The sequence below is a fragment of the Rattus norvegicus genome, chromosome 12 (assembly GCF_021556685.1).
Source record: "Rattus norvegicus strain SHRSP/BbbUtx chromosome 12, alternate assembly SHRSP_T2T, whole genome shotgun sequence".
Classification (NCBI taxonomy): domain Eukaryota; kingdom Metazoa; phylum Chordata; class Mammalia; order Rodentia; family Muridae; genus Rattus; species Rattus norvegicus.
Window position 1 is genome coordinate 28,372,329 of NC_141545.1, and position 24,458 is coordinate 28,396,786.

Consider the following 24,458-nt stretch of genomic DNA (forward strand, 5'->3'; position numbering starts at 1 on the left):
TTTATCACTATGTGGATGGTGTCTCGGTGAGGGGAAGAAGACTCTTTCACCTCTACCTCCCAACTTCAGGATCAATCAATACCTTCCCTATTCTCCCTAGGATTTAAAATAGCTCCTCACAAAATACAGCTTATTTCATCCATCACATTCTTGGGAACAGAAGCTTCCCTTACTTTAATACACACCCTCTTAAACCTGCTCTTGCATTCCCTCAATCCTTAGCTTTCACCTCCCTCCAAAGCTTCTAGAAACCTTAGTAGGCTCCAGCCGTGGCTTTCCCTACCTCCGCACCAGTGCCCTGCATCCTCTCTGATCTCATAGATAGTGATAAAACTCCTCCCTGCGAGCTCGCTCTTCTGTGGCAGTCAAGGCTTTAGCATCATCAAAGCAGCCCTAAAAGACATGGCATCCTCTAGGTATGACCCAGCAGTGTCCTACAGCTTCGTACTTTTAACTCCTCCCTACTCTCCTGGGAGCACTGTATCAGCCGCAGGGACTGCTGGATGGCTTCATACCCCAGTGGGTGATGAAACTGAAATTCTAACTGAGGTCAGTAAACTCACTATTATGATCTGAAACGACAGGGATAGAGCCCTGCAAACCTTAGGAAAAGGACTCAATATCCTTGTCACCCCTTTCTCTCTCCATTGTTCAATGGCTATTGAGAAATCACTCCACTTTGCTGTTAGCCTTATGGAATTCCCAGGACAAACTGATAACCATTGCCCTAACAAAAGATGGACTTCCACCCTATTGCTGTTATAGTTACTATCCCTCTGAGTCTTTGCAGAGAAACCCATGACACAGGCCCCCTGAGTACTTACTGATGGAGGAAAGAAGGGAGCCATGGCAATCATACACTACTCCCTTAGGGACGGATGCCCCATTATTTGTTTCATAGTGTTGCCCTGTCACTCGCCCAATATAAGGAACTATATGCTATTTAGCTCTCAAAGGAGTCAGTGGGCCCTTACCACACAAAAGTTACAAAACACTCGTCTTTTTAACCTACTGTAACCCCTTTGCCTTGAAGGACCCTCTTCCAAGTCCTGCATGTTCCCATAACATCACTGTCACCAAGCCAATATGTGTTAGCCCCTCCTCCCCAGTTCTTCTCTGGTGCAATAACATCATCTGTCCCTGTGCTAACTCCTCCCTCCAAGGCCTTTGTACCCCATAATGATTACACCCACAGGTCTACCTGAGGAAACTACCTGGCAGCTAGGTCAGAGACCGGAAAGGGGGGTGGGTATCTTTATTTCCTGCATGTTGGATTTGGCCTGGCCATCTCAGCAGGAGCAACAGGGGCCACTAAGGTGGTCCTGGCACAGACACAACACCTAGCTGATGACTTCAAGAACAAGCTTGACCAGGCCATGGTCTCCCCCTCAAACTGCAGCAGATAACCTCTCTTTCAGGGTTGCCTTACAAAACAGGAGAGCTCTCACCTGACAGCTTGTGTTGTACTGGAGGAGGAATGCTGTTTGTATGTTAATGAATCTGGGGAGGTAGAACAAAACATACAGGTACTTAAGGACCTCCTGCAAGATCTCCAAGTCCCATTATGCCCTGGGTACCTCTACACCATGGTACTCAAACCCTCTGATAGCTTGGCTTCTTCCCCTCCCTGGCCATGTACTCGCCATTGGAACCTCCTTCTTCCTGACCCCTGTTCCATCTGATTTCTAAAACGCCATGTAATTAATCAACATTGCCAAAGTCACTACCAACCAGTTCTGGTTGAATACCAAACCATTCCGAACCAAGAGGTTGACCCCTGATGAGTTCTAGGGCTAGAGAGCTGTAGGACCAGGCTTGGGGGAGCCAGCCTAGAGCAAAAGTGGGGTCAGGGAGTGTCCAAACTCTGGGCATTGGCAGGAATAGGGTCACTGCTTCCCCGACTCCACCACCCCTGACACACATAAATGCACACACACACCCAGGCCTGTCTGTCCCAGAGCACATAACTCTGCACCCCCACTGCTGCCCCCCACCAGCAGCACCAGGAATTCCTCCTTATGCAGATGAGGCATCCCCAGCACCCTGGCTCTGGCCTATGCTGTACAGTAAACCTGAAAGCCCCTACCCACCTGACAAAGGTAGCCTTTATGTCCCCCAGTTAAAAAAGCGTCTCACTGAAACTGTCTCTGTTCTCGTTGCACTCACAAGCACCTGAGGTCTTTTCTGTTCTCAGCTACTCCTGCCTTGCTTCCTTCCTCTCTCAGGACCCGTCAGCCAGCAGGCATGCTGCAATGGCAGGGAAATATATATATATGCACAATGATACAGAGATAGGATGTGGGGATGGTATGCACAGTGGAGTGCCCGGTTAATTTCTACTGTCTTAGATATCTCCTCTATAACTTGAGTCACAAATGCTGGAACCTTTTCTGAGCCAGTAGCCAGTAGGGCTGCAAATTTGAGAATAATCTCATCAAAAAAAATTTTAAGTCACCACTTGTACTATCTCCTACTTAGTTGGGAACACTTCAGCCCACCCTGAAAAAGTGTCTACAAAACAATATATTTCTAACCATACCTTCCAGGCCTTACCTCCATGGTGTCAACTTCCCAAAACACTGCAGGGGCTGCAGTCCCACTTTCCCTGATTCTAGGAACCTCTCTGCTTCATGGGGTTCACTGCTTGTGAGACTAGAAATCTGGAAACAATATCATGGAGACTTGAGTGTAGGGAGGGAATGGGGTAGTTTCTTGACAGGGGTGTTGACATTTTGGCACAACCAAGGTACATAGACTCAGGGAGCTGCTTAGTAGAGTTGGCCTCGGGCCTGGGTAGGGGACCTGTTGTTTGCTGTCTACAGCCATCTCCAGCCTTTCTCGATGGTGTTATTAGGAAGCTTCAGAAGAATCGGCCATCTTCTTTCAAATAGGTTGGTGTTTCAGGCAACGTTGGGCCTGGAAGGGCCACAAGTTCAATTACTGGTTTGTCTTAGCCGTCTCTTTAGCTGCCGAGTCTGTGCTCCTATGGCCCTCAGCTTCCTTATCTCCCTTTTCAGTGCCCTAGGCAGTGTATCGCAGAAACCCTTTCGGGTTCCTTAGGGTTTTAGGATCTCTAACTTGACTTCCCCTCTGCAGTTACGTGGCCACTTGCCCTGTCTATGGTCCAATGGACATGGAGGGTAGCAAAGGCAGATTGGCTGTCTGTGTAATATGTGCACATCTCCAAGTCAGAGATTCCAGTGGCATATGTTAGGTCTGATCACAGTCCATGAATTGTGTGTGATTGTCTCTAAACAGTTATGGGAAGACCTTCTAGGGTGGTGTGTAGGAGTAGTGACATGGAGTTGAGGATTGTTGGCCATGCAGAAGTTATCTTGGTCTGGTTCAGTAAGAGAGCCATAGGGGAAGGGGAGAGTATCCCCAACCCTTAATAATGTGAGGGGCCATGATGAGGAGACGCTATCCCAAAGTCAGTCTATCTGAGTCCTTTGTTAGCAGTGCAATAGCAGTGATCATTCTCAGACGTGACTGCCAGCTCCCAGCCACCAGGTCCAGCCTCTTGGACAAATAAGCTATAGGCCTAGTCCATTGTCCCAGTCCTGGGTTAGCACCTCTTTTGCCACCCCGTTTTTCTTATCCACAAATGAATAGATTTAGAGATGTCTGCCTAGCCAAAGCCATTGGTGATTACAAGGCCTGTGTTAAGGCCCATGAAAGCCTTTTCCCTTTTTTCTGTCCAGGGGAGCTTACCTTCTGGCCCTTTTATGGCCTCATAGAGAGGCCTTGACAGTTCTGTGAATTCAGGAATCCAAAGTTGGCATTAGCTCACCATTCCTAGGAATTCTCACATCTGTTTCTTTGCAGTAGGACTAGGGATCCCAAGGATGGCCTGTGTGGTGTTTTGGATACACTTGGCCTAGGGACTGGCACTATTTGGAGGTATGGTCTTGTTGGAGGAGGTGTGTCATTGTGGGCATGGGCTTCCCTTCATCCTAGCTGCCTGGAAACTAGTTTTCTGTCGGCCTTTGGATGAACTTTCAGTTCCTCTAGCCCTACATCTCCCTGGATGATGCCCCACTCCCACCTTCATGATAATGGACTGAACCTCTGAACCTGTAAGTCAGCCCCAATTAAATGTTGTCCTTTTTTATAGTTGCCTTGGTCATAGTGTCTCTTCACAGCAGTAAAACCCTAAGACAGCCTGTTTTCAGGACATCAACAGGGACCTCTTACCTTCATGGAGTTCAGATCCCAAGTAGGTGATCTTCCAAGTCCAAATCTGAGTCTTCATTTAGACCACAGGATCTCAGAAGTCCCTCAGTTGCATCCTTGCAGTCTTTTCATTGGGTGCTGCAAGCAGGAGATCATCTATGTATTGCAGCACCAAAATCTGGGGGAATCTCTGATGTAACTTTCCAAAGTCATAGTGTAAGGGCCTCATTAAAGAGGATTGGAGAATTCGTAACCCTTGTGTTACAATTGCCAATTAATCCTGCTCACTTCAACCTGGCAGTGGTGGTAAAAATCTGTATTCCACCTTTGTTGCCCTAGGCCATTCTTCGCTGGCTGCCGGCTCTTGCGTGTTGGCTGTCTCTATCCTGCCTTGTCAGGTGTGGCAGCGCTCTCCCCTCCTCTCCTTCCTCCATTCCGTGCCCAGGAATCCTAAAAGTCCCACCTCTGTCTTCCTGCCCAGCCACTGGCCATCAGTAACATTGTATACCAATCAAAATCAACTACAGGCAAGGACCCTCAGCTTCTTACATGTGGACATGTGGGATTCTTGTGCAATTTTGGGGACCCAATTAATACAAGTAGCATTAGACCAAATCTACAATACCTTTGAGGCAGACAAATCCAAGTCAGTTTATTAAAACCTGAAGTTAAATTCAGGTATTGGTAATGGACAAGGCTGCTTTTGCTCCTTGCCTGTCACACATATGCACCCACTTAGAAGCTCTCTGGATTTGTGAATGAAAGACACACATACACACCAGTTAATTTTAAAATGCCTTGGCTAGCTCAAAGGCTGGGCAGTTCTAATCCTCCACACGGCTAGCACACATTTCCCTCTTGTAATCCTGGCTTAATGCCCTCTAATTCTATTATCTTTGTTGCCCTGAAGCTTCTGAGCAGCTCCCTAGTCTTTGCTGCCCCAGACGCTTCTGGGCAGCTCTTTTGGGGGCTGCGTTCCTTCTCATCTACATTTCTGATGATTTTCCTTCTGCAGCACAAAATCTGATCCATCTCCCTCTGAATCATGGTGATTCTCCATCTTTCTTTCCTTCTGGTTCCTAGCCTGCCCAAATCCAAAGGTCCCAACTCAGTCTGCCTGCCCAGCCATTGGCAGTTGACTCTTTATTGATCAATCAAAAGCCAGCTGGGAACAAGAACCTTTAGCGTTTGGACATGCAGATTCCTGATTTTGGGGGCTGGATTAATTCAAAGCATTAGAACCAATTCCCAGTATACCCATTCAAAGGCAAAGAGGGGGTGACTCCATACATCCAAAGGGATGTTGGTGAAGAAGGTCTAAACAGGATAAATCTGTGTCTCCGTGGTGAGCACACTGAAAAGAGTATGGATTTGGCACCATACCATGTATATCCTCAGTCCTTTTATTTACCTCCCAGAGATCCTGTACTGGGCAGTAGTCATTGGTGCCCGTTTTGTGAATCAGCAGTGGGGGAGTATTCCAGGGGGACTGGCAAGGGATGAGGATCCCAGCTTCCACCAGATGGGCAATGTGTTTAACAATACCAGCTTTTGCCTCTACTGACATGGGATACTGCCTGACCTGAACCTGGGCTACCCAGTGTTTCAGTGTTAGAGTGACAGGTGCCAACTGCCCTGCCAGCTCCAGGGGGTTAGATTCTGCCCATACATGAGAGAGACTGACAGTCTCTCTCAATGAGGATGTAATTTGATTCTGGTATTTGTCTACCAGAGAGAGGAGGTATTCTTCCCCTAAAGGAACACAAACATTGGGGGTGGGGGGGCTAGTTGAGAGTCCCACTGCAACCCCATCTTTTTTTTTTAAATATTTATTTATTGTACATGACTATTCTGTGGCTGTCCTCAGACACACCAGAAGAGGGCATCAGATACCATTACAGATGGTTGTGAGCCACCATGTGGTTGCTGAGATTTGAACTCAGGACCTCTGGAAGAGCAGTCAGTGCTCTTAACCACTAAGCCAGGAGGTGGTGAGTTCTCTTCTTCTGGAGTAGGAAGGACTGCCATTTTAGGTTTCAGTGTGAAGAGGGGGAGGTGGATATTCTTCCTTTGTCCTGAAGTTGGGTGTCTTAGTTAGGTTTCTATTGCTGTAATGAAACACCATAACCAAAAAGCAAGTTGGGGAGGAAAAGATCTATTTGGCTTAAACCCCCACCTTCCTGTTGATCACCAAAGGAAGTCTGGACAGACAATCAGGAGAGGAACCTAAAGGCAGGAGCTGATGCAGAGGCCATATAGAAGTACTGCTTACTGGCTTGCTCAGCCTGCTTTCTTATAGAACCTGGGACCATCTTCCCAGGTATGACACCACCCACAATAGGCTGAGCCCTCTTCCACTGGTTACTAATTGAGAAAATGCCTTATAGCTAGATTGTAGGTTAGGTGGGGTCCCACATCTGCTCCGCCACAGGCTTGAGATGCTCTGGAAGGCAGGACAGGGGAGATTTGACTGTGTTTATCCAATACCAGTTGGGTGTCAGGGTATGGGAAGCTATGGGACACAGATCAAGGGTAGGGAAGCATGGTCTGAGGCACAGGACACAGCCAGAGCTAGCTCGGGGGTCCCCGGCCTGGAAGAGCTGAGAACAGAATGGGGGCCATGGGGCTGGATCTAGCCCAGGGCCCGAGGGAGAGAGAGGGGGACTCTCTGGATGGTCCCACTGGGGAGAGTCTTTGGCTGGACAGTGGTGGCAGGCTTGGGCTTGGTGGCAGGTGCTGCTGAGAGCGCAGGGAAACCTTCGGGAGATTAAATGGTGGCTCTGTAGGGCACCTTCTCTGTGGCTCCCCACCAGGGGCGTGAGGTGGGGGTGGAGGGCAAGGGGTAGGGGATCCTGATAAAAGAGGCAGTCCATGGTTTTAAGGTGTTTATTGTCATGGCAGAAGGTGGATGAGTAAAGCCATACCCCACTTCTCAGAGTGGGCCCAAGATATAAATACCTTTTGCAGGGAGGAGTGTCTGGGAAGGAAAGCTTCATTGGCTAAGCCTCCAGGCCTTTAGGTACCTCATTATAATGGAGATCTATCTTGAGCCTACAGTGACCTGTGGTCACATCCTCTACCTGTGAAGTTGTTTAGGGCATTGCCCTTACGTGACTGAAGGGCTGTGGGCTAGTGGCTGGCCTGGTTTTCTGGGAGTCAGGTGAAACACCTACCGTCCCTTCAGGGTCTTTGGGGTTCAAACCTCTTCAGCCAGGAACCAGGGCATCTTTCACTGTCCCACACTAGATCTCATGGAGGCATTTCCTCAACTGAGGCTCTTTCTCCTATGATGAGTCTAGCTTGTGTCAGGTTGATACACAACCCAGCCAGAACATGAGGTTTGAGCCATTTCAGGGACTTCTCCACCAGGAAAATCCAGGTAACTGTAGATCTGGTCTGGAGCTGAGAAGGGGTCAAAGCATGCCTTAAATCCTCAATGCTCTCATCCTGAGTGGCAGGAGTTTGGCTGCACCCCTGCCTTGCTCTAGTGCCCATAGACCCCACCAGATGGGCATGCATGTACCTAAAATATCCTGGGCTGGACTTCCTTTCTGTATGACCTCATCAGGGTCCTTCCCCTGGCCTCTGTTGCTCGCATGCATGCAAATGAAGCACCCTCAGTGTTCTTGCCCCAGCCAATAACATACCATCTCATGGGCCCTACTGACCATCTCCCTAGGGTATCAATATCCCATGTCCCTCCTAATAAATGCGCTGAGCTGTCCTCCCTGTCTTCTCATCATGCTCACTGCTGCTCAGGCTTCCCCCTGGAATGGGGCTGGTGTGCCATAATTAATCACAGTGTGGGACAAAGGGGGACTTAAGCCCAGGAGGCAGTGATGTCCATGGCCTGGTCTGGATGCCCAAGGAAACTGAAAACAGCATCTTGGACTAAGATAAGTCAGACATGTTAAATGAGCCCTCGGAGGGCCAGTTGGTTTGGAAGGCCAGCCATTCAAGGTGATAGAACATGCGGAGTTTTCCAGGAAAAACTGTGTCTCCCAAGATACTCCATGCCTTCTGGAAAATTTTGAAATGCTGTAGGACAGGGAGCTGAAACTGAATGGGAGCTTTGACTCATGTTTTTAAAGTAGAGAATGAGAAATGGGCTGGTAAAAGAATCATAAGCAGAAACAAAGTTTGGCAAAAGGAACAAAGCAGTGGGACAACAGTAGGCATACAGACCGTCAGAGGGTGAGATGTCTGAAGACTGAGAACAAAACCCAGAGCAAGGCGCTCCTCCAAAGGGAACCAGTGGCTGGAGTGTCCCCCACCCACTCCACCCCAGGAGCAGGGCTGATCCAGCTTCTCTTCTTTGGGTCTCTAGCGGGTGCCACAGACTTACCTATGGGACCCAAGCAGGTTCGAGTGCTCAGCTTCCTGGCTAACACACTGTCTTAGTCAGGGTTACTGCTGTGAGCAGACACATGACCAAGGCAACCCTTATAAAGGACAATGTTTAATTGGGGCTGGCTTACAGGTTCAGAGGTTCAGTCCATTATCATCAAGGTGGGAACATGGCAGCGTCCAGGCAGGCATGGTGCAGGAGGAGCTGAGAGTTCTACGTCTTCATCTGAAGGCTGCTAGCAGAATACTGACTTTCAGGCAGCTAGGATGAGGGTCTTAAAGCCCACACCCAGAGTGACACACCTACTCCAACAGGGCCACACCTTCTAATAGTGCCTCTCCCTGTGCAGAGCATATATAGACTGTCACACACCAAACCTTGGGTTGGGGAGAAGCCAAGAAAACCTCACTTCCAAGACAGAAACTTAAAATGAAAGCTTTATTCAGTGCATGAGTAGGGAGGCAGACAGTTCAGGATCTGAATCACATCTGTGAGGAGATTATACAGTATTTTAAAGAGAGGAAGTACAAAAGGAAGGGGGGTCTGTAACACTGTCCAATCATATTTTGACCCAAGGGATTAAGCAAAGAAGCAAACACTGGTGACAGGACCTTGTCTGTGTCACCTGGTTTCAAGATCCTTCACTCAGCCTTTGTAGTCACATCCCCTCCTGGACTTTTGGCCCAGAATTGATAATCATAAGGGATCAAAGGAGGGGCAAGTCATGTGTAGTCAATTAAGTCCTGACAGGTTTTTACTACTTGTGTGCCTTAGTTTAGATAACAGCAACTCAGATCAAAATGAACCACCTCAATAAGCAGTATAGGAGTTAGTTCCTGGGCATGGGGATAAGAACTCAGTTGTGAACCTGTCAGCAAAATAGAGGTCGTTCCTGAGATGGTGGTTCCCGGGCAACTGTCTCCTGACAAGATGAAGAGCAGTGCTATCACAGAGACCTGAGAAGGATAAAGTGAGTAGGAATAAACAAGTGGCCTCTGTGAACTAAAATGACACAGACTTACCTGCTACCTGGGTAACTCTCTGGGATCCTCCATGGTGATCTCAATGACTTTGTCGGGGCAGAGTTCGTCAGTTTTCTGCTGTCTCACAGGGCAGCATCAGCCTGGGGCTAGCAGGCCCAGATGAGCTGAGAGATTTTTCCATGGAGGAGGAACTTTGGGGAACTTGCAGAGGCAGAGTGGGGCAGTCAAACCCAGGTCTCCAAGGTTTGCCCAGTGGGTGAGGCATGAGGCAGTTCTTTGTCCATTGGTCAACATTGTCACACTCAAAAGCAAGGCCATTGCTGCCCAACCTCTTCAGAAACACCTCAGCCGCAGCTGCCAGAAGCTGGTATTTCTGTCTGCCAGTGGGGGAAAGGCCTTTGCATTAAGCAGTTTAAATGCCTGTTCATTCACCACGTCTCTTGGAGGAGTTGGAGGCTGTTTCTAATCTATTAAGATTTCCGATTTCTTGTCTGTTTCAAGACAGAGCTTCTCTGTATAGCCCTGGCTATTCTGGAACTCACTCTGTAGACCAGGCTGGCCTTGAAGTCCAAGATTCACTTCCCTTGCCTCCAGAGTGCTTGTAATAAAGATGGGTGCCTCCACTGCCCAACTGAGTGTGCCTGACTTTAAACAAATTTTGTTTTGGTTGCTTGCTTTAGGCTTAATCTTGATAGCATACACAGAAGGAAGGCCAGAGCTTGTCCTGTAAAGGAGTTGCACTTGCACTTAGCATGACTATGAACAGTTCTCAGCGCATTAAAGACTCTGCTATTTACAAGGTGACTGGTCATTAACTTGCATGTCTTCATTATCTGTAGCAATTTACAAGACGTAGCTTTTCTACGAACAGAATTGTACAGTTTTATACATACATAGTAAGTATGAGCCTTAAACTTAAATTTAAAATTTAAGTGGAAGATTTAATTGAGGATGTTTTAGCTTCAAAATAAACTTTAAACCTAGAGTCTAGGGACTTTATTTTTCTGATCCTTTCATAGGTACATGATCTAAAGTTTCTTATATGAATCAGTTTATCTGCTAAAGCTTAACAGAGTCAGCAAAGGCAAAGAGGTTAGATGCACATCTGTACATCACACGCATCTGTGCATCACACACATCTGTGCATCACACGCATCTGCATCTCCCACATCTGTGCATCTCCCACATCTGTGCATCACACACATCTGTGCATCTCACACATCTGTGCATCACACACATCTGTGCACCACACACATCTGTGCACCACACACATCTGTGCATCTCCCACATCTGTGCATCACACACATCTGTGCATCTCCCACATCTGTGCATCTCCCACATCTGTGCACCACACACATCATCTGTGCACCACACACATCATCTGTGCATCTCACACATCATCTGTGCACCACACACATCTGTGCACCACACACATCTGTGCATCACAACACATCTGTGCACCACACACATCTGTGCACCACACACATCATCTGTGCACCACACACATCATCTGTGCATCTCACACATCTGTGCATCACATCATCTGTACATCACACACATCCGTGCATCTCCCACATCTGCACACCACACACATCTGCACATCACACACATCTGTGCATCACACACATCATCTGTGCATCACAACACATCTGTGCATCACAATACATCTGTGCATCACACACATCTGTGCATCACTTTCTGCCTTGATAACTTTACAACCTTATGAATTTATAAACCTTAATCATTGAACATACATTGTTAGTAACTTTTATCTTTTATAAATAAGAATTGGTTCTAAGTTACGCTATGCTGTAGTAAATCTCTCCGCCAATTTTGTTACAAGTTTTAAACTTTTTTTACAGACTTTTTTTAACCACACCCAGTAAATTTACTAGTTCTGAGATAAAGAGAATTTAAACAATGATGTTAAAGATATTTTCTTTAGAGCAGAGAGTAAAGATAGCATAGAGAAATGTGGTTTTCAAGAGTACAGAGTAGAGAAAGCTGAGAGATGAGAGACTTTGGGGATCATCATGTGCTTGTACAGTGGCAGAAGTTTTTACCATCTCAGATCCCTTGGAAATTGAGTGTGCCTTTTTCCAGCCATTGAGAGCTGTACTGAGGTCAAGCCATTTGTCATAAGACAGTGAGGCTTATAAAATTTCTGAGTCTGAGGGGGAGAGATTGGTGAAGGCAGGTGAGGAGACTTAAGAACCCATGGTTAGTTAGATACAGAGTGAGCTAAGAGACAGCAAGCAGGAAAGAAGACATCCTTCTGAAGCAGAGTGAAGGAACGATGAGAGAGGCTTAGGAGGAAGGGCGGCAAAGAGGAATTCGTGTTTCAGTAGAGGAAGAAGTGTAAGTGCCTTATCTTATCGAAAGAGACTCTGAGTCACAGTGGAGGAGCAGACTCCAGCGAGCCAATGAGATGGAAAGAGCCTTTCCATGTGACGGGTGCCCAGCAAGGCATAGCAGGTTCCAGGAGCAGAAGTGAAGAAGGCAGTTACTGAGCGGGTGAGGAGAGACAGTGGTTAGAGTAGGTGAAGGAGAGAACATCTAAAGAGTCAGACTCTAGAATTTGAAGTCAAATAAAGTAGGTGGCAGAAGCCACCAGAAACAAATAGGACGAATCAGCAGCTTGGTTCAGTTAGGAGCCTGAGAACTGGCTGCTTGGACACAGAGTCTGTCTGTGCTCCTCTCAGGTCTCAGCGCCTGATATGTCTAGGGGCACAGTAAAGAAACTGTCTGCATGGCTGCTCCATTGTTGGGGGAAGGTTTTTATCGTGCATAAATGAGAGAGAAAATGTCCAAAGGCATCTAGAGGACTATTTTATGTGTCAGCATTACCTGGCCACTCCCAGCGTAGTGTAGTAGGTAGTACAGGCTTCCTCCTGGCTGTCCTGTGTAAGAACATCACTCTACTCTAGAACATTCTCTTCTAGTGTATCAGCACTTCCTGGTGAGGAAAGGAGGGTTGGGGAAAACAGACTGAAACAAACAAGGATCTGTGTCATCACAGGCAGGAAAGGGAAGGCCTGAGCATAGAAAGTGTGGCAGAGAGAATGGGTGATAGTCAGACACAAAGTCTCACAGTCGGAGTGGAGCAGGATGAGAGAAGCAGTAGGTGAGGCTCCCACAGTACCAGCTTTGCTAGCTGGGCTCTCACAGCTCAGCACAGCCATGTTGTGTGTAACATTGGAATTTGAGATATTGCAAGACATGAAATGAAGGTAGAGGTGGCCAGCAGACACTTACTTGGAAGGGGAATCAGATGAAGCGTGAGTAGTAAGAGAAAGTGGGCCAGAGTGCATGCAGGGGGGTAGGGACTGTCACCCAAAACAGGAAATTCAGGCTGCACACCCTGAGTTCAGTCACTAGGGTTCACATAGTAAAAAGAGAAAACCAACCCCTGAAAGTTGTCCTCTGACCTCCACATGTGCACTGTGGATATGCACATCCACAGCATGTGCATAGCGAACATAAGCAAGTAAAAAACTGAAAAATGTAGAACACCTGGAAGACAGAACTGGGCTTGCATGGGCTCTTGCAGAGTAGGCCCCAGGACATCCACAGGCTTCACCAACTGTAGACACATCACCATTTCCACAGTGGGCATAAGTTCCAGTGAGCTCCAACAACACAAACAGTGAGGACTGCCACAGGGGCGGCAGCCTTCCCATCGTAGCGCACCATTGCCAGCGGCTCATGCTTGAGAACTGCACCGAATGGTTGCAAAAAAAAAAAAAAAAAAAAAAAGTTTCAAGACAGGGTCTCTCTGTAGCCCTGGCTGTCCTGGAACTCACTCTGTGGACCAGGCTGGCCTCAAACTCAAGAGATCCACCTGCCTCTGCTTCCAGAGTGCTGGGATTAAAGGTGTGCGCCACCACCCCCACCAAGCACACACACGAGAAGTGATGCTGGATATGGTGGTGTATGCTGTAATCTGAACACTTTTTTTTTTTTTGGTTCTTTTTTTTTCTTTCTTTTTTTCGGAGCTGGGGACCGAACCCAAGGCCTTGCGCTTGCTAGGCAAGCGCTCTACCACTGAGCTAAATCCCCAACCCAATCTGAACACTTTTGAGGCTAAGGCAGGATCACAGGTTTGAGGGTAACCTGGACTATATGGCAAGACATTGTCTCAAACACTGAACCCCATGGATGGAAGCTATGGCCCCTGCTCCAAAGCCCTAGTGGAGAGATGTGGGACCCGGGTGGCCAGGTGGAGCCGTCACTAAGCATGAGGCCTGAGTTTGATTCCCAAATGCCTACATGAACACCTAGGCATGTGACACACCTGTAACTTCAGTGTTGGAGCCCAGCAATAGGCAGGTCCCTGCGGCTCAAAGACCAGCCAGTCTAGCCACCAGTGAGCTACAGCTTCAGGGATAAGCACTGTCTCACAAAAATAACGTGGACAGTCACTGAGAAAGATACTTGACATCAGTCTCTGGTGTAGACACATGCATGCACATGTGTACACACGTATTCACATGGGGCAGATTCAGACCTTCTGTGAGGCTGCTTAACCAGCTCTTCCCTAGAATGCCTTACACCTGAACAAAACTAACACCTTGGGCATCCCTCATCATCTGACTGGAGGAGATGGAGCCCATCACTGATACTGTGCTCTGGCCACTTCGGGCAGCTGGATCTCTGGCCAGATGGTCCTGAAGCCGACCCTTCCTCCCTGCCAGGTCTCCTCCACTTGCCTCTCTAGCATCATCTAGCATTCTCTGATGTCACTTTTGCACCTCATTTGCTGGTCCCCTGGGCCCTCTGCTGTCCTTTGGCTCTATGCCTGAGCATGGGTTACCAAGGCCCAAGCCTCCTCTTCTGAGGCAGGCATCAGCCTGGGGGAACGGTTGAAACCATCCATTCCATGGCTCAGCGTCACGAGCAAGCATCCGCCGCCCCTTCTCACCACATCATCCCACCACACTTCTTCAGCAGCTGAAGCTGAAGGTCTGACTTCCACAAGGTAGGCTCAAAACAAGTCACCCATCTAATGTGTAACAACCTACCATCTTCACATTCTCATGGTTACATCCCGAGAGGACCCCACTGCTGTGATCCATAGCCAGCCAGGCACATGGTGACCTGCCCTGGGGTTAGAAACAACAGTCCTAAGGGCCTCTGATCTCTGAGTTGCCGTCTCTGGGAGGGACCGAAAGCTGTGCATTGGGCATGCTCTGCCTTCAGGGCGTGGTCCCAGCAGTGCCAGCTCAAGTGTCCCCATTCTCTTCACACCAGGCAGTTGGGACTTTGTTCCTGCTGTGCTGCCTGCCTCGATCACCTTGGTCCCCTTTAGCCATCTGACTTCAATCCTCCCTCAAAGATGTCCAACCTGGGAGTGGCAGCATTTAACTCAGAACAGCTATGGATGTAGGTCTGAGATGTTACTTATAACACTCAACTTTAACATTGTGGGGGGGGGGGAGCTGGAGAGATGACTCAGCGGTTAAGAGCACCCGACTGCTCTTCCAGAGGTCATGAGTTCAATTCCCAGCAACCACATGGTGGCTCACAACCATCTGTAAAGAGATCTGATTCCCTCTTCTGGTGTGTCTGAGGACAGCTATAGTGTACTTACATATAATAAATGAATAAATCTTTAAAAAAATTGTGTGTGTGTGTGTGTGTGTGTGTGTGTGTGTGTGTGTGTGTGTGTGTGTGTGTGACAGAGCCATAGGGAAGTGCTGGAAGGGCAGCCACCTTGGGAACTGGATTCTGCCTCCTAGCCCTGATCCTCAGTCCTTTGTCCTCAGGCCCCATGTGCTGTAAACATCCCAGGTCTGCAGCAGGCACTGGAGGTGGCAACACCACCTGGCTTCCCCCGCCCTCCCTCCCGTCTGTCTTCTGTTACACATTCACACTCTTCTTTGATTACTGCTCATTGTGTGGGTGACAACTGTGGACACTGATGGTATCACTCCCCCCAGTTTGTGTCTCACACTGGCCTGTGCTTGTCCAGAGTCCGTGGGAAACAGCTCGCTTGGTATTCACAGGTTCCGCTGGAGTCTGCCCTCGGACCAGGCTCTGTCGCTTCCATTGTCTTTTGGGTCTCTGGCAGCAAACACTCACCTCTGTGGTGTGCACACTGGGTTTTCACAGTGAAACTGGAGCGCTTCTCCTCTGACTCCTCTGTCAGGGTAAGATGGTGTTTTTTATCAGTTCCCTGTTTTTAAATTTAACTCACTGTGCCACACAAAAGGCCTGGTGTGACAGGGATCTTGCCACCTTAGTGCTCAGAGCACACTGAATCTGAGGCATCTGACATGGAGCAGACAAAAACACTCTCCTTTTCTTGGTGAGCACTAAACCTTTCTCCTGCCTTCTTCCCAAAGGTGAAGGAGTGGCATGACTGCCACCATGCACTCATGAGCTGTCTCTGACATCTTGCAACCTGCTGTCTGCTTGTTACACTCACCTTTTGTGGTTTTTAGGAAATAGTCCATGTTCAGTATTCTGAACCAACATTCTGAAAAGGGACAGTCAGTCTGCCCAGGCCCTGAAGCTACCCCTACCCTGCAGAGACAGCCCACAGTGATATTCCTTGTGACTTTTGTTGACGCTTTTGATAATTTTTTTAAATATTAAATGTGCATTTATTTTCTCCACAAATACATCATATACTAAAATATTTGTAAATATATTTTGGGTATTTATAAGTCAACATATGAGAGCTACCTTGTATTTTCATGCCATGAGTATTACCATAATGATGTTTTGTGGTTTTTTAAAGTTTCGATTATTATAGAAAAGGGAAAACAACAGAAAGGTGTGATTACTCAACTTGCACGTGTGTGTGTGTGTGTGTGTGTGTGCGCGCGCGCGCACGTGCACACACACACACACACACACACACACACACACACACATGAAAGAGGAGACAGGGGCCTGCTCCTTGTCCTTCAGCTTTCTCTGTCCGTTGCTTTGAAGCAGAGTCTTTCCCTGAACTCAGGGCTCTTGTGTTGTCAGTGAGCCTGGAAGCCCTAGGGTCCCTCCTGTCTCAGCTCAGAGCTGCGGTCCTAGGTGTGCACAGGTCATCTAGCTTGTTAATGGGTGTGTGTAAGAATGGTTCTCGGGGGGGGGGGGGTTTCAGACCCTGTGTTCTCCAGGACATGCTGAGCTGCAGTGCTTGGCTGTGTGATGTCTCCCCAGGTTGGACGGTAGTTGGAGGTTGAAGTTGTTGATGGTGTTTATGTTGTCTCTTGCAGCAGCAACTCAGGCCAGTGTCGGGGTTAATGACATGGGTTAAGATCCAGAGGATTCCTCCTTGTTTTCTGGTGCCAGGCCCTGTGGCTTTACTTAGGGCCTATAGGAGAAATCACAGATGCGGGGCCTCAGCTCTCATTAGTAAGTAGCATCCGGCCCAGCCATTGGTTGGGCCTTGAGGGAGTTTGTATAAAACCATTGGTTTGGGTTCAGCCTCTTCTCTGTTGTGTCATTTTACAGGTGCTGTGGAGATTGGAAGGGACAGTTTATAAGAGTTTAAGTGTAAGCTGCTTTAGCAAGTTTCTCTTGAGCAGTCAGTCCCTTATTTTCTCTTGGTTTTGCTTACATATTTAATTTTTAGGTAATAAATGATGCATTAATTATGGCTTGTGCTGAGGCTTGTAGGAATGCCATGAGAGACATGAATTTCCTAAAGTTGGCAAAAGGAGTAAAAGTTTTCCATAGGTAAGCAGGAGCACTGTTTGTTTCCATCTGTTAGGGGACTCCTGAACCAGAGAAAGCAGCATCTGCAAACAGCTTGCACAGACTCCAGTGTCTGAGCCAAAGAAGAGCTAAAGAACAAACTTAAAGCAACCAGAAGAGGTTATGAGTGTTACCTCCATTTGCCCAAGACCATTAGGACGGGGACCACAGGAGTTGACCCCTTGGATGGTGGCCCGGGACAGACAGACAGACAGACAGACAGACAGACAGACAGACAGACAGATTGGACAGTTGTTGAGCTTTGCATCTGTGATCACTGACATTGTTTCCACAGAGCTTTGGCTTCTTGATAAAAGGAGTCAGCAGCTGCTGCCGTGTGAAAGACAGGCCTCACCCGATGTGGTGTGTTTGCTCCACAGCGCAAAAATGGCTACTCCTTGTAGTGAGAATTTTGACTTCTTTAAAAATACAGAAATATTATAGGAATATGTTTTTGTTTTAATCCTAGATAGGGCTGCTTCAGATTGTCCACAGCACCTGACTATGGTTACCTCGTGCCCTAGCAGGGGCCTGATTTTGCCAGCTGCAGACAGTTCGTGCAGTTGTGTGATGTTTGGAATTCTGATGACTTTTGAGAGGGTTTATAAATGCTAGGGCCCTTAGAACAGGGTCGTTAGTGGGCTGGTTGTTGTTGATTGTTGTTGGTTGTGGTTTTTTGGTTTTTTTTTAAAGTGGTCATGCAAAGAAAAAGGAGAAGGAGGAAGAGGATGAGGAAATAATTAGATATCCTAACAGCGAAGATCAAACTTGCCCCAAGGAACTCAATGCCCCGAATCAGCAGTGATGGCGTCTAGTGATAGCGTCTCCCCCTTTCTGACCCCTGACTTTAATCAGGGATCCCTTAACTTTCCCCTCCATCCCTTTGTCTCTTATCTACTGTGAGGGAGTTGAAGGGATGGAAGAAAAGGGTTGGAAAGTCATGGAAAAAGAACCCACAGAGTAGAAAACTCCAGCTACAAGTACCTTAAAGTGTGTGTCCTGGGGAGAAAAGGCCTGTGTAGGAAGTAATGGAATTCTTTATAGAACTTTTATATAAAGAAAATGAAAAGGTTTGTCTTTGAAATGAAACAGTATAAGTCTTTTGTTTTCTGAGAGTTGCACTGGAACCCGTACTCTTGCTCTCATGGAGGCTCAGCAAGTGATCTGAGTCCCTGAGCCTCTCTCCTGCCCTCCCATTGGCCTCTCACCCCTTCGTCACTGTCACATTCTGTTCTGTACCTGTCTTCTGCAGTGCTCCCTCTGCAACCTTTGCCACTTCCTTTGTTTTTTATTAGTTTGGATTCTGTTGCTGTGATAAAAATCATGACCAAGAAGGAAAGGTTTATTTGGGTTTCCAATTGTGAGGGGTAAGAGTCCACACCATTTCCAGTGCAGTAGCCAGCAGGCACAGCGACTACAACAGCTGAGAGAGAACACAGCTCTCAGACTGCAAACAGGGAGTAGACAGAATGTATTGGAAATGGCACATGGCTTTGAAACCTCAAATCTCATCCCCACTAACATACCTTCTCTTGCAAGGCCACAGCTCCTCAACCTCCTAAATACTGCTCCCCACTAGGGACCAAGTACTCAAACCTCTGAGGCTGGGTAGGGATGTTCTCATTTAAACAAACCTCAGTTTTGTCTGTGAAATGCAGTCTCACTATGTAACCCAGACTAGCCTACAACTCTGAAATCTACCTGTCTCTCTCTCCCAAGTACTAGGATTAAAGGGTTGTGCCACTGTACCCCACATCTGCCTTATTGTTTTGAGACAAACTATGTCACTGAACCTGGAGTTATCAATTTGGCGAGGCTGACTGCTCAGCCAGTCTCAGGCAATCCACCCATCTGTCTGCACCTCCCCAGCTCTGGGGTTACAAGTGTATGTGTACCACTGACCTGCACTGTGACGGTTGTTTTGTTGTTTAGTTTTTGTGGGCAGTGGTGGGGGTGTTCTATGTCGTGCTAAGGATCAAACAGGTCCTTATGCACTGATCCCTCTCTCAGCTGTATTATGTCAGCAGCTTAGCAGAATGCACTGGACATCTGCATTCTGACTGGGATTGCTCTCTCCTCCTCCAAGTTAACATCCTTGTTTTATTCAGAACTTGTCTTTGACTCTGCCCTTGGGGATCATAGGCCGATCTTGTTCAGAGGGCAGTGAAAGTAGAGATGACCAAGGGTTCGGAAGCCCTGTGAGTTTGTGTGGTGAGTGACCACACCAAGACCAGGTATGGGGAATCAGATCAACTTTTCTTGGGGTTATTTAAGGCTTTTATATAATTTGGGGGTTGAGTAGAGACATCCAGGATGGGCAAAAAGGTCATTCAATGAAGGCCTAGGGTACCAAAATGTCTCCTTAGCATGGGGAAGCATTTCAGCAATCTCAACAGGTTCTTATGAGTAGAAACAAAGTTGATCCTGTGATCTACTGTGTCATGTAGTGAGGCTACATGACACTCCTCAGGTAGAGGCAAGTGTGGACTTGGAATTCCCCAGACAAGGTCAGAGGAGGAGAAAGCCTGACAGTGAAGGGAGTCGTCCATTCCATGCTGAGCTCCAGAAGGCCATTCAGTTAATGGTGAATGGTGGGCCTGGCCTTAATTAATAGGGTTTTCCACACTTGTTCTCCATGATCAGTGGTGATGGATGAAACTACAGGCCATTTCTTCTTGTCCTATGGTGGAGCCATTGCCCTTCTGACATTGACCATGGTGTTGGCTTTGAGTTCAGACTTTTTTTTTTTCAACATCAATTTAAAGGAATTATTTCACTAAGGCTTTTATCAAAAGTATTACCAAGTGCCTTCTAGCACAAAGACCCGTTTATCCCCTCCTCCCTGTTTGATTCATTATGTTCTGCAGCTGCTCTGGTGTGGCAGGAATAAATGTGCTGGGCCTCTGTACAGGCAGCAGCTCCCCTGAGCACAGGTTTGCCTTCCCTAAACAACTGCTTGGCGAGATACTTGCTAATGAAAGGCTTGCAGACTCAGCGAGACAGGCAGCCTGCAGCAGCTCTCCATTGCAGTGCTTCAGACAACTGTGTCTGTCTGCCCGCTCAGTTCCCTCCGTACAGATGTGCGTCTGCCTCCCACCACTGTGCATAGGAAGATTAGTGACCTGTGCCTCCAGTGTGAATGTTGGCATGTGAGGGAGTCACAGTATCCGCTGAAAAGCAGCTCCCATGGGTGACCTTGGGGCACCATTCCATCTAGAGATGGTTTAAAGACCTATATGGGGACTGGAGAGATGGCTCAGTAGTTAAGAGCACTGACTGCTCTTCCAGAGGTCCCGAGTTCAATTCCCAGAAACCACATGGTGGCTCACAACCATCTGTAATGGGATCTGATGCTTTGTTTTGGTGTGTGTCTGAAGACAGCAACAGTGCACTCATATAAAATCTTAAAAAAAAAAAAAGACATGCTTCTTGAAAAACAGTTGGAAATAACAAATGCCTTGAAGAGCTACTGCATTAGCACTGTCTTAGTCAGGGTTTCTATTCCTGCACAAACATCAGGACCAAGAAGCAAGTTGAGAGGAAAGGGTTTACTCAGCTTACATTTCCACATTGTTGTTCATCACAAAAGGAAGTCAGGACTGGAACTCAGGCAGGTCAGGAGGCAGGAGCTGATACAGAGGCCATAAGGGATGTTACTTACTGGCTTGCTTCCCCTGGCTTGCTCAGCTTGCTCTCTTCTAGAAAGAACCCAAGACCACCAGCCCAGGGATGGCACCACCCACAATGGACTGGGCCCTCCCCCCTTGATCACTAGTTGAGAAAATGCCTTACAGCTGGGTCTCATGGAGGCATTTCCTCAACGGAGGCTCCTTTCTCTGTAATAATTCCAGCTTGTGTCAAGTTGACACACAAAACCAGCCAGCACAATTGACCCCTTGTCAATTTGATACACAAACATATCACTATTAAGCCTCAACCCTTACTTTCTTCTTTATCCCCAAGATCTAAATAACTCTCTCTTTAAAAGTCCCACAGTCTTTACATATTAAAAGTTCAATCCCTTTAAAATAGCCAATCTCTTTTAAAAGTCAAAGTCTTTTTTAAATTCAAAGTCTCTTAACTGTGGGCTCCACTAAAATACTTTCTTCCTTCAAGAGGGAAAAATATCAGGGCATAGTCAAAATCAAAATCAAACTCTAACCATCCAATGTCTGCGATCCAAACATGATCTTCTGGGCTCTTCCAAGGGTTTGGGTCACTTCTCCAGCTCTGCCCCTTGTAGCACACATTTTGTCTTCTAAGCTCTACCTGCCTTTTCTCCACTGCTGCTACTGCTTTTGGTGATCATCTCGTGGTACTGGCATCTCCAAAACACTGCTGTCTTCCGCTGCAACTAGGCTTCACCAGTAGCCTCTCATAGATTGTCCTTATAGTGCTTTCAGTCCTGGGCCATCAATTGCAGCTAAGGCTGCTTCACCAATGGTTTTTTCATGGCCTCTCACAGTGCCGAGCCTCAGCTGCTCTTCATGCCTTCAAAACCAGTACCACTTTGGTGACTCTTACACACTACCAAGTCAGCCACAACACAAGTACCATCCTTGGCTGTCTCTGGAACACAGCCTCTATGTGCTCTCAGAAAACACTTCCCAGATTTCACCTCAGTGATGCAGGCAGGTCTCCTCTTAATCACCACCAATTTCTTAGCTCTAGCAGACCAGCATCAATAGTCCCAGTAATGCAAAGGTTTGCTTTAGGAGTTCTGGTATCGAGGTTGGGGATTTAGCTCAGTGGTAGAGCACTTGCCTAGCAAGCGCAAGGCCCTGGGTTCGGTCCCCATCTCTGAAAAAAAAAGAAAAAAAAAAAAAAGGAATTCTGGTATCTTCTTAATCACAGCTGATTCTTCAGCCCCAGCTAACCCAAACCACAGAATCTTCACAATCAAAATAGCAACAGCCCTGATAAAAGAATTTATTATTTTTTCTTTTTTTCGAAGCTGAGGACCGAACCCAGGGCCTTGCGCTTGTTAGACAAGCGCTCTACCACCGAGCTAAATCCCCAACCCCGATAAGAGAATTTAATCTTCCCTTTGAAATTTCACAAGTCAGCCTTTCTGCACTGTTCTCAGCATTATCTTCCAAGCTCCTACAGAACATCCCACAGAGTTCTTAATATCCCAATGGCTCTTCTAGCTCAAAGTTTCAGAGTTCTTCCACAGTCCTCCCCAAAATATGGTCAGGTTGTCACAGGAATACCCTACTCCTGGTACCAATTTGTCTTAGTTAGGGTTTCTTTTTTCTTATTTTTTTAATATTTATTTATTTTATATACATGAGTACACTGTCACTGTCTGCAGACACACTAGAAGAGGGTATCAGATCCCATTACAGATGGTTGTGAGCCACCATGTGGTAGCTGGGAATTGAACTCGAGACCTCTGGAAGAATAGTCAGTGCTCTTATCTGCTGAGCCATCTCTCCAACCCTTAGTCAGGGTTTCTATTCCTGCACAAACATCATGACCAAGAAGCAAGTTGGGGAGAAAATGTCAGTTTACACTTCCACACTGCTGTTCATCACCAGAGGAAGTCAGGACAGGAACTCACACAGGGCAGGAACTTGGAGGCAGGAGCTGATGCAGAGGCCATGGAGGAATGCTGCTTACTGGCTTGCTTCCCCTTGCTTGCTCAGCTTGCTTATAGAACCCAGGACTACCAGCCCAGGGATGGCACTACCAACAAAGGGCCCTGCCCGCTTGATCATTAGTTGAGAAATTATTAGTTTAGATACTCACCCTTAGCAAACAGCCCAAGAAGCCATGCAAAAAAGCCAGGTCATCAGTGAACACCAGGGCAGCTAACAAGACAACATGGGTCAAAAGCCAAGGGCAGGACTAGGCATAGTGGAGCAGTTCTTTATTCCCAGCACTTGGGAGGCAGAGGCAGGTGAACCTGTGTACATTGAAGGCCAGCCTGGTCTACATTTAAAAAAAGAAAACACAGCCCAAGTTGGATAGCCCCTTAGGAATAACCCTTAAGGTTGGCCTCAGGCTCCACATACCAAGAAAATAAATTGAGGGCTAGAGATGGCTCCATGCTTAAGAGCACTGGTTGCTCTTCCAGAGGATCCTGGTTCAGTTCCCGGCACCCACATGACAGTTCACAACTGCCTCTAACTCCTGTTCAAAGAGATCTGGACTTTGCAGGTACTGCATGCACGTAATGCACAGACACACACACAGGCAAAACACATGTTCACATAAGATAAAAATGCATTTTCATAAAGAAAGAAAAAACCCAACCACTTAGAATCTCATCTGGAAAAATTTTTGACCTGACATTCTGAGGTCGGGGCCTATATATTTTGTTGCTGTTTCTATGTTCATGGTTCTGGTTTCCTGAGATCATCAAGGAGGCCATACTTAACAGCATATGGCTTCCTGTGTCACCCACCTGGGAACTATGCCTGTTCCCTGGATCAAGACCCACCTGGGGCTGGGCTTCCTCTCTACTTGTGTGTGACACACTCTGGCCTTCCTGGGAGCTGCTTTCTTCTGAGACTGCAGGTCCTGGCATTGCCTCACTCTCTGTTCCGTTCCTAGGGTTTCAGCTACTGCAAACACAACTGGACTCCTCCTTCGAACTGTGGCTGGGGATGGATGGAGCTCCTAGTGCAGACTGCTCCAGCCACCCCTGGAAGACAGCGACGCCCTGCCAGACTGTTTCTCCAGGTTCATACACAGTAGCAAAGGGTAGTCCCTGACAGCAGAAACCGCTCAGACAAGTAGGTTTTGTATGTGTGTCAGTTCTCCGCTTACCTCCCAGCCTCACCCCCACCTCCTTTCCAAATGCTGATGTCAGTGGGCCAGTACAGATAGAAATGCCTTTGTATATTCTGTTGGGTTTTTTGAAGAGAATTATGTTACAATTGTTTTTGTTGTAAATAAAACACATTCTTGTCCTAGCAGTATGCAGTACAATTCATTGTGTGAATTGTGCTCAACTCCTGAAGTCTATGGCCTGGCAGAGGGAACCATTTGCAGAGAGCAGCAAGAGTGGGAATTGGGTCTGTTTACAAGAGCACACATTCTCTGAGCACCTGGACAGGGAGTGCACTTGACACCTCTCTGTGGGGAGCTCTGGCCAGGCAAGTTCATTGGAAACTGAAAGCCAATTAGTCTTCCTGCTGGCGCCCCAGAGTCTCCCCCCTGTCCTGTGCTTCCTCTTGGGACTGAAGCAGAAGTGCCCCTCCTCCCTCTCAGATGCCTGCCAGCTGCTCGGTTCCCAGCAGAATACACAG

The 24,458-nt window shown here is 47.5% G+C and overlaps 1 protein-coding gene across 2 annotated transcripts in view; it reads left to right on the plus strand.

Annotated features, from left to right (window-relative positions):
* Window positions 1–24,125, plus strand: part of Fkbp6 (FKBP prolyl isomerase family member 6) — a 70,715-nt gene extending 46,590 nt beyond the window's left edge. For both annotated transcript variants that reach the window (XM_087577994.1, NM_001105922.1), the window contains 1 exon segment: window positions 23,761–24,125. The gene's annotated coding sequence lies outside the window, so the exon portion shown is untranslated.
* The last annotated feature ends 333 nt before the right edge of the window (window positions 24,126–24,458 follow it).